This window comes from Amaranthus tricolor, chromosome 12 (assembly GCF_026212465.1).
Source record: "Amaranthus tricolor cultivar Red isolate AtriRed21 chromosome 12, ASM2621246v1, whole genome shotgun sequence".
Lineage (NCBI taxonomy): Eukaryota > Viridiplantae > Streptophyta > Magnoliopsida > Caryophyllales > Amaranthaceae > Amaranthus > Amaranthus tricolor.
In genome coordinates, this window is record NC_080058.1 from 9660985 (window position 1) to 9672000 (window position 11016).

The following is an 11016-nucleotide window of genomic DNA, read 5'->3' on the forward strand; positions in this document are numbered from 1 at the left end:
TTGTACTTATGTTTTTTTTATCGTATTTAAGCAAACCTTATGTTGTATTTTCACAGTGGTAAGATTTTTAACTTATGTTTTAAACGGTTTTAGTTATAAATGGTTTTTAACAGTTCGATATTTTACACTTTTGCAGTATTTATCTTAAGTATAATTATTAATGTTAATTATTTATCGAGAGTGCCGCTCCTACTACAACCAGTAACTCAAATATACTCTTACTTTTATTGAGAACCATTGGGTCTGCAAGACCCACCACTAACTCAAACTCATATATAAAGGAATCATCCCGAATCAAGTAAACATAATGAAATTCCATCAATAAGGGAATTGTGCTTAACATCTAATAATATCATAGTTCTCCGCGTCTATATCATTCTAAGTTCAAGAGATAAGCAATCAATAGCTATTCATGTATCAGGCTTACTCTAGTACTTCATATTTATAATTAAACACATAAAGTCGCAAATATTGATAATACTTTGAAACGTAAGCATATAAGAGTTTGTTACCTCGTGTGCGTACTTGTAATTGCAACGGCTAGACAAAAAGTTATTACCACCACCAAATATGAGATTCTTAAGCTTCTCTTATGAACTGAGCACCTATGAACGTTCAAAGTATGACTAATAAGTCTACTTAACCTCATATAAGAGTCACTTACTCTAAAAGAAAGTACTCTACTACCATTAGGGTGAGTTCTATTTCATGCTATCAAGCTAATTAGCCAAATGCAACAGTTTCAATTCTAGTTTTGCTTACTACTACACCAATAATTCTAATCTAATCACAACATACACTTTTCACACTATATTTACGACAAGTATTTTCTAAGGAACAAAACTTAACTATATATATTGCATTGTTATATTACTATTAATTAGTAGACATAAGATTGAATAAAATAATGTGTTACATACAATAGAGACAATACCCAAGGTAGTAAGTTAGTAATAACATGGAATCCATTTCACCACATTATTCAAGGTTTATAGAGACTACAAGAAATTACTTATATTGCTCACATCAAGAGTCCCCTTTTTTTGTACCGAGACTATACAGCTTACAACAATGATTATTTTAGTAATGATGACAATTAATTTAATTCTAAAGTGCAATGAAAATAATGTCGACTCATAAAAAGAACCGTAAAAGCCCATTATCAACTCTTAGTAATCATATAAAATTGATTAACAATCACTATTATCTAACACCTCTTAATGGTATTAAGAATATAAACCACCATTAACAAAAATAATAATGATAATTAACAATCACTTTTATTTATTTATTTATTTTTTTTGTGACCAAGAATCCTAACCATTACTAATAACTAATACTACCACCATTCATCTACAATGGCACATACACAAAGCTTATACAAGGTTGTTAAACCCTAAGTTGTCTATTTTCATACTACTTTAAACCCTAAGTTGTCTATTTTCAAATCACCATAATCACTCAAACCTATAACAAAAAATTCAAGATATCATACTCAAATTTAACAAGTATAAACTCCAAATAACAAGAAGTTAATTATCAAGAACATACAAAATCAAATTGGGTTAGAAATTGCTCACAAAGAGTTGAGAGGATGATGGAAAAGGCCAAGAACTTCACGAACTTGAGAGGGGGGGCACCGGCGGTGGCGACTGCTGATGGCTGACGGTGGTCGTTGGTGGTGATGGTGGTGGATGGTTCTCGGTGTTGAGGAAAATGAGGAGTATAGGTTTTGGGGTTTTTATTATTATTATTATTATTATTATTATTATTATTATTATTATTATTATTATTATTATTATTATTATTTTCTTTCTCTTTTTCTTAACTCCACATCCTAACTCATCTATATAATCACATATTTACTTACAAGCCTACATTAACACAACTTTCAATATTCTAGAAAAAATTTTGAATTACAAGTATAAGTTTAATTTGAACATTTTTATTTGAGTAATTATAAATATAATCTTAATATAAATATGCAGGCATTCATATACAATTATAAATAATCGATATAAACTAATTCAAAATAATTATTAAAAAAAATCTCTAAAAAATATTATTACAAATAAATAATGACGTAATTAAATGGCGGGGTATTACAGTGGCGACACAATGAAAAAGGTGGAAATGAAGTGTTTCTAATGGTTATTTCTTCATGGCCTAATGTTGAGATTTTGTGACTTGAATCGAGTCTAAGATCGGTTTAAGATGAAGGAAGGATTTCTAGGTCGCGAGATTTGTAGTGTCACGCGAAGAATGTCACAAAGTTATTGGTTTTTGTGATGAACTAAGTTGCAGATCGCTAGCTATGTCGTGAGTCGCGAGTTTTCAAAGTAAAGTTTCTAATTCTTGTAAATACGTAGGTTGCAGGTCTCGAATTTTGTCGCGATCCGCGAGTTTTGTGCATTTTTTGCGATTTTTAGTTTTTTTCACGTTTTTGACGGTTTCTCTTGTTTTAAGGACGGTTACTTTTAACCTAATTTCTTTTTATTAAGTGGTATACTATATAAAGTCCTCTTGTAATTAGGGATAGGGTGTGAGATGCAACACAAAGTGAGGAAAAACTAAGAGAGAAAAAGCTTGGAGAGCCAAATTTAGGGCTTCTACATGTTTATCTTGTAATCTCCCAGTTTGTAATGAAAGTTTATTCTTGGTGCCAGTGGATGTCATGTTGATAATAAACCACGTTAATTTCTCGTTGTGATGTTCTTTATTATTTGGTTGAATCTTTAATTATTGTTTTCGTAATTGTTTTTCGGTCTTTACTTTCGTTGTCACACAACCCCTACCTAGTGTATAGTCATTAGTGATGGCACGTGCTAAGTTTAAACTCCATGGCTTATTTTTAGGACATCCAGGGTAGTTGAGCGCCTAGGACCCACGAAAATAAAAGGCCTCAAATATTAAATAGTAGAAGTAATATAATGTTACAACACATTTGTCTTGAATTATTTTTCTTAAAGTGGAAAAGGCTTTATCTTTTAATATAATAAAAAGCTCCATTTTAAAAGATAGCTAAAAAATAAAAAGGTCTCCAAAATTTTTATTTTGCCCCTCTTAAACTTTATAGCTCGCGAATGTTAGATCCCTTTAGTCGAGATTTAAGCTTTTTTTTCGTACTTGTATTAAATTTATTCCTATCAACGTTACAAACTTGTATATCATCAACCCATAAATCATTAGAAAGACTTTAGAAGCTTGAAAATTGATAACTCATAAATCATTAGAAAGAGTTGAGAAGCTATACTCACTTAGTAACTTTGGATCCAAAACATATCATATTCACGATCTACGAAACGATACATATTTAGTAAATTCGTTAATGCTTCTATCCAATATGTTACTAAAACAAAGTTTTATGTCACGTGAAATTATGATTAAAATAATATCGGTTTTTTTAAACGCAATGTATTAGGTGCATAAGTTAATTTTACAAAATAGGAAAATTTGTCGAAATATAATCATTTGTAATATTCTTTAAAATTCGCAATTGTCCTAAAACTATCGAGAATATATCAATCTGATTTCAACGAATTAACCTATTTTGTAATTTTAACTTATGCACCTGGTGCTTAGGTTAGAAAACTATGATGATAAATATGAAGAATAACGGGATAAGTTAGAATATTGTTTTAAAACCATGCAAAAAAAAAGTATATTTTTCATAGAAACAACTTAAGACGGCAAAATAATAGCATATCAAATCAATTAGTTTACAAATAATGCTCACCATTAATTAGGACTATAATAATTATATCATAACTATAATTTTGAGTCCTATTTTGCATTGATTAACTTAAGTTGTGTGATTATGTTTGATTGTTTGTGGGCTAAATAGTAGAACAAAGAAGCAATCTTAACTAAATAGGGACACTTGTGTTTCCCTTGTAACAATCTCACAATCACTTCCATGCTAGTATGCTAGGGGTACATAAATTTGGTTTAGTGTCCTACAAATTTGATTTGTTGGCACTTTTTTGTTTTTCCAAATAATTGCTCAAAACCAGACAAGATTATAAGTCATGGATCATGGCTAACTTTTTAGGTAGCAAGTGCAAACTGGAAATCTTACCTGTATAGACATAAAATTAGTTCATCCTAATTTACTTTTTTGCTTTTATTATAATATAGCTTGAGCTGTCGCTTAGAGCCTTCATATTGCATTGTTACTTGGGTGTTTATATTCTCTTTGGGATTTATAAATACATATTTAATTCTCTAATAAAAACCAAAAATTTATTAAAAAATTTGTTAAAAATAATCTCAAACTATGACTCATTATTTCGTTTAACATATTTTATAATACTGGTTAATTTGAAGTAATTTATACTATAAGAGTTGTCTTTTGATCATGATGATTCAAGGTATGTTTTAAACTAAAAATTAGGAGTTGTTTGAGAAAATGAATAAAAGTTCGAATTATTATGAAAAGACGGTTATACTTATACCAATAGTATTTTATATTTTGAGTTAATTAGTAGTAGAGATTTTTTTGAGTGAATGAATCATAGTTGAGATTATTTTTAATACAGCAATTTATAATCTAATTTGTTATGATTTTCCATTCGATAAACTAATCTTTTAAAAGATTGTCTCAACGTAAGACGATCTCACTCAAGAAAGCCATATTCTAATTGTTATAAAGAAATGCGCATCCACTATTTTCTAAATGAAAATTTCAAAAAAATATTTCAAAATGAAAAATTAAGCCTCTCAAAGTAAATTAGTGCCACTAATCTTTAGTTATTAAAATTCCCATTTGGAATGTTAAACCCCTATTTTATATAAAATATACACATGTGTCAGTTCTTTTCTTATGGACGGAATACATTGGATATGTATATGATGGTGATGAAATATATTAGTTTCTAATTTATTTTGAACCATCATTTTTTCCAAAATTTTAATTCTAGATTAATTTGTATAATTTTAATTTAAGGTTAGAGATAAAGACAGATTATCAAGTAATTAAACAAGTAATTGACCAGTGTTACAATTTTAGCTGTTGAGAATTGAGATATTTACGTCCAAAGTAATGATTTGGTCAGCTAATTATATATATATATATATATATATATATATATATATATATATATATATATATATATATATATATATATATATATATATATATATATATATATATATATATATATATATATTATGAACCTACCTTAACATCATAATTATAAATATTAAATTCGCTAATTATCTTTTGGATAAGTGTCCAAGACAAAGACAATAGACATCGATGAATCGAGTGCAGTGGGACATGTCAATTGCCATACACCATATTAACGTTATTTATTTATTTTATTGTTTAATTACCTAATTAATTAATGTTGATTAATTAGTAGGCTTGTACGTGGACGTGCACTAACTATGATGTAGGTGTGATTCAGAAGGCATGCTAATTGCTACGTTTAGAACATTCCTTCAGATCTTCTTTTATACTTCCATTAATAATTCTAAGGTGTTCATTTAAGATATTGATTTTAAGTGAGATGTTTTAAGCTTGGTCAAAACTTGGGGCTTCACTCTAGTGTGCATAATCATTTTTACATCATTATAAGTATATTATAAAAGTCAAATCCATTATATAATATGAGATAATTTAAATTGTTTAATAGATAAGAGGCATATATACACTATTCATATGACATGTTAGTCCTACCAAGGCAAAATTAACTAGCATTAATACTTAATAAATTAAAATAAACACCGGTATAATCTATGGTACTCCTACAATTAAAGCAGAAGGTTAACAGGGCAGATTAACTCGGTATCACCATGTGGCACATGCCCTTAGGCTAAAAAAGTCGCTTCCCTATGTTTTCATTTCCCAAAAAAAATGTTAAACCCAGACATTGCCTAAAAGTTCTGACTTCTCTCATTTGCAAACTCGCTCTTGGGCGCCTCTCTTGTCTCATCTCTCATTGGTGACCGAAGACCTTTCAGCTTCAGGTTGCCTTGCCGGAGTGTTGGCTTTAAGTGTGAAATAGTATAGAAGAACAATTGCTAAATGATATTTTAGGGAAATATTTGTTTCTCAATTATTATTTGTTAGTATTGATTATATTGTACAAGGATTTTAAAATATGTAAACTGGGTTAGATTAATTGTAGTAGGTTTGTTATATTGTTACTTTGTATTACATTTTGATGGACTATGTTTTCATTGTGAATTTGAACTTTACTATGTTAGACTAAATTTTGTTGTAAGCTTTTGAATTTTAATAAAATGTTTAAGTTGCCACCTTTGAAGAAAAGATGGCATTATTAATTGGCCAATATTATATTACTTTGGCTTTAGTTTGTGATTATTATATTTGTAGATGTCAGTAAAACCCTAATCCTCCCTTGATGATAAAATAATGAGGTGTTGGATATGAGAAATTAAGGGTGCTAAAAATGAATTGTGGTATCGAATTCATTAGATTGCGTTTGAAAGATGAAAAAACATGCACTTCAATTAATTGTACTTTTTCTCGAACAAAGGGTTTGTCCAAGATTAACATCGTATTTAGTGCATTGTGTTGGATAGAGCATACAAGAGATAGATGATCACACTAGCATTGTTACCAGTGACGGATCCAAAACTCAGTTTCAGTGCAATCGGTATATAAAAATAATTTATTAAAAATATTTCAAAAATATCTAAAGTAAAGATTTATCAAAAATAATAGTATAGTATTTTAGATTCAAAATTATCAATTACAAAGTAGGCATATACTTTTATAATAAATTTATTGTGTTTGAAATGTATATATGGACCGGTTAAAGTATGATATATATTAATTAACTATAATTCGCGTCCCACTCGTCTTATTAATTCAACATTCGTTTGCATTATAGATATAATTAATCAATACTAAGATAATTAATAATAATGTTTAGCTCACTTGGTAAGATGCACATGTCAACTGTCTTCGAAGTTAGGTTGTGGGATCAATTTTTGCTAACTACCAATTTTTAAAATTAGGTGAGTGCCCATAAGTGCAGGCGGGTGAGCCTCCTTGGCTCCGCCCATGATTGTTACTCCCTCGACCTCTTTAAAATTATTGGAAAAAGTTTTACTATTAGTAACAATTTTAAAGGATCAAGTAATATTTAAGACTAAATTAAGTAGCATTGGTTATCATAAAATAAAATTGTATTAGCAAATTGCAAAGCCAAAAAGTTTCACAAATAAGCTTAACCACACCAACGTACTCGACCTGTGATAAAGACTTTGGACTTAGAGATAGTTGTTCTCTTAATTTTGAAGACCTTAAAAAAATAAAAGTTGATTACATGATTATATATAAGATAGGGTAAAGGAAAATGATAACTATTGTGATCAGAATTAAAATAAGAATCTTATTTAAAAAAACAAAAATTGAATTGAGACAAGATTATTATTAATAAGGCCTTAATCATTAAACCTAGAGTTTAATAATAATAATAATAATAACAATAATAATAATAATAATAATAATAATAATAATAAGGATTATTTGCAAAGAAACACCTTTTAAAACCCCTTTTTTTGTAAAGAAACACCTTTTATAATTTTTTTGTAAAAAAACACCTTTTAAGAGACTTTTTTTAAAAAAAAACACCTTAAATCAGTTTCCGGTGACTTTTGTCAACTTTCCGACGTTGACTTTTATTTTAATTTTAATTTTAATTTTAATTTTTATTTTTATTATTAATATTATTTTTTTAAAAAAATTTTATAAAATTTTTAAAAAAATTAATAATAATAATAATAATAATAATAATAATAATAATAATAATAATAATAAAAATAAAAACAAAAATAAAAAAAATAATAATTTTTTTAAAAATTTAAAAAAAAAAAAATTTTATTATTTTATTATTTTTCCTTTTGTTTTTATTTTTATTTTATTTTTAATTTTAATTTTTATTATTTTTTTATTATTTTTTTTATTTTTATTATTATTATTATTATTATTATTATTATTATTATTATTATTATTATTATTATTATTTATTTTTTTAAAATTTTTTTTTAATAATAATAAAAATAAAATTTTTTTAAAAAAATAATATTAATAATAAAAATAAAAATAAAAATAAAAATAAAATGACATTTAATACGATTTAAATTGGCATTTAATGCAATATAAGTTGGCATTAGATCAGTTGGGTATTTAATATTGTAAGTTGACATTGATTTGTATATGCTAAAATGGCAAGTTGGGCTTAGGTTATTCTAAGTGATGTTTTGATCTGTGCAAATTAGGATTAAGTTTATTCTAAGTTGACATCATATTTGTTATAAATTGACATTTAATCTAATATAAACTGGCATTAAATATGATATAATTTGGCATTTGGTATGATATATATTGTTATAAATATATTGTAAATGCATGTTAAGTATGATATAAATTGGCAGTTTTATTTTATATATTGACATTCAATACAACATAAGTTGGCATTAGATCAATGGGGTATTTTTTATTTGTAAGTTGACACTGATTTATTTATGCTAAACTAGCAAGTTGGGATTAGGTTTACTGTAAGTTCATGTTTAATCTATGTAAATTAGGATTAAGTTTATTCTAAGATTACATTATATTTGTTAAATTGACATTTAATCTAATATATCTTGGCATTTAATATGATATATATTGTTAAAAATATGATGTAAATGCATGTTAAGTATAATGTAAATTGGTAGTAATATTTTATATATTGACATAAAAATGTTATTAATTGGCAATATATAACTTATAAATTGGCATTTAATATGATATATATTGTTAAAAATATGATGTAAATGCATGTTAAGTTTAATGTAAATTGAGATTTAGTATGATATAAGTTTTATTGTTTGCCATTTTGTATACAGTGTTGACAGAGCATTTACACAAATTGCAAACCACATCTTTTCCTCAGTAATGGTAAAGAAGAAAGTACTCTCACTCCGGTTCAAATTGGCGATGTTAATGCCATTGGATTTTCTGGATTGCTAAGGTCAAGTGCGGTAAAATACCATCTGGCATTATACTATTCCTTGTTGCTCACTTTGACCATGTTAACCGAATTCAAAATATACCCAACAATAGAGGCTACGTCATCAACACGGATGATGTGTTTGATATCTTTGGTTTTCCATTAAATCTCACCAATCAAATTAAAATAAAAGCTCGCACCAACGAAAACGTTTATGATGAACGGGTTAAGACTTTAGGTTTTTCTAATACAGACGCTATGAGGGCGAAACATCTCCCTCAGCTGTTTTTGAGGTTCCCTAAAGGAGGGGATGGTTTTAAAAAGTTATTTGTGTTGTACACTGTTTCTATTTTGCTAGCTTCTCTTCCTGATTTCAAGATTAGGAAGACAGTGTATTCTGCTATTGCTAATCCTACTTCGATAAATTCTTTTGATTGGTGTTCATTCACTGTAGAAATTTTATGTGATACTGTACGCCGTGTTAATGGAGACAATCGTATAAATTTTGTAAATGGGTGTGTTCTTGTCTTGCTTGTATGCTACTGTTATCGATTTCCATTTCGGGGAAGAGATCCTAGGTCTTTGCCCTTAGTTCAGCACCTGAATGAGAAGCTCCTCAAATCAAGATTTGAGGTTGAAAGGGTTGTTGAGTATAGTAAAGCGATCATGGTGCTTGAGGGATTGCCAATCACGCACCAATATACTGACTGGTGCAACGGGATTGCGCAAGAGGTCGAAGATATGGAAGGCGTGAATCCGTCTGTTACAGAAATGCCATTGCCTGACATGGCAGGTGAAAATGATGAACAAGAAGTGCGTGTTCAGGACTTGCCAGTAAATGAACCAACTGCGGACAAGGTTGTTGAGTTATGAACTCAATGAAAGACAGGAAACTAATGAAGAAATCAAAATAAACGCAATGGATGTAGGTTTTGTCATTTTTTGCTACACATATCTTGTATATTTATTCATAGTTATTATCTAACAGGCTTCATTTAAGAAAGAAATAGGCATTAAGAATTTATAAACTGGCAATATAAAATTTATAAATTATTTTTAATAAGAAACTTATTAATTGTAAATAGGCATTAGATATCATGTAATTAGGCATTAAGAACATGTATGTTTTCAGAAAAAATGTTATGTAATAAATAAGTAAGCATTTAAATTAATATAAATTGGAAAACGTAAGAACATGTAAGTTAGCATTACATATAATGTAATTTGAAAATAAATATTTAAATATTGGTATTAAGAATGATAAAAATTGATGTTTAATATATATAAATTGGTAATAAATAAGTTGTAAATCGGCAATAAATATCATGTAAGTTGTTATAATATTCATTTGGTTTTTCAGGATTTTGAGTATGCTGAGCTTGTTTTGAAGAGGGATAATGAGGTTATCACTCATACGTATTGTAAGAGGGTTATTGATGCAAAGGAAAAGAAAGGTATTGATGTGCCGACAAGTGATGACACCGTTTTGACCCAATTCGAAGAAATTTTCAACAACAGTGAATGACTTGCATTGGTTGATGCATTATGTCCAATGATGACGAAGAAGCATGTGGGAGAGGAGATGATTCAGAGGGAAGTGCATGAAGAGGTGATTCCGAGGGAGGAGATTACAAGTATGGTTGTCCAACCAGCGAGAGACGTTTCAGCACCTGCTATGGATAAAGGAAAGGGTGTTATTGATGTGGGGGTAAATCAAGGTGATACGGTGCAGGAGGATGCGACGAGGGGGAAGGATATAACATCGATGCCTTCCAAAGGGAAGAGTTCTTAGGTTGATACTCCATTTCCTTCAGCTTTAAAGGAAATATGTAGTTTGGACTTAGGCTCCACGGTGGCGAAGTTTGTCCTCGCCAATGAATTTTGTAAGACAAATCTATCATTCATTATAAACTTGAAGGAGTTTGAGCTGCTGGTTCTTAATTACGCAATGTGCAAAGAAACTATGGATTCAGGGTATGGGTTTAACTATACATCCATTTTCCAATTTTAACTTTTGTTTGTGATTTTAAGATTATGTTATGTAGTT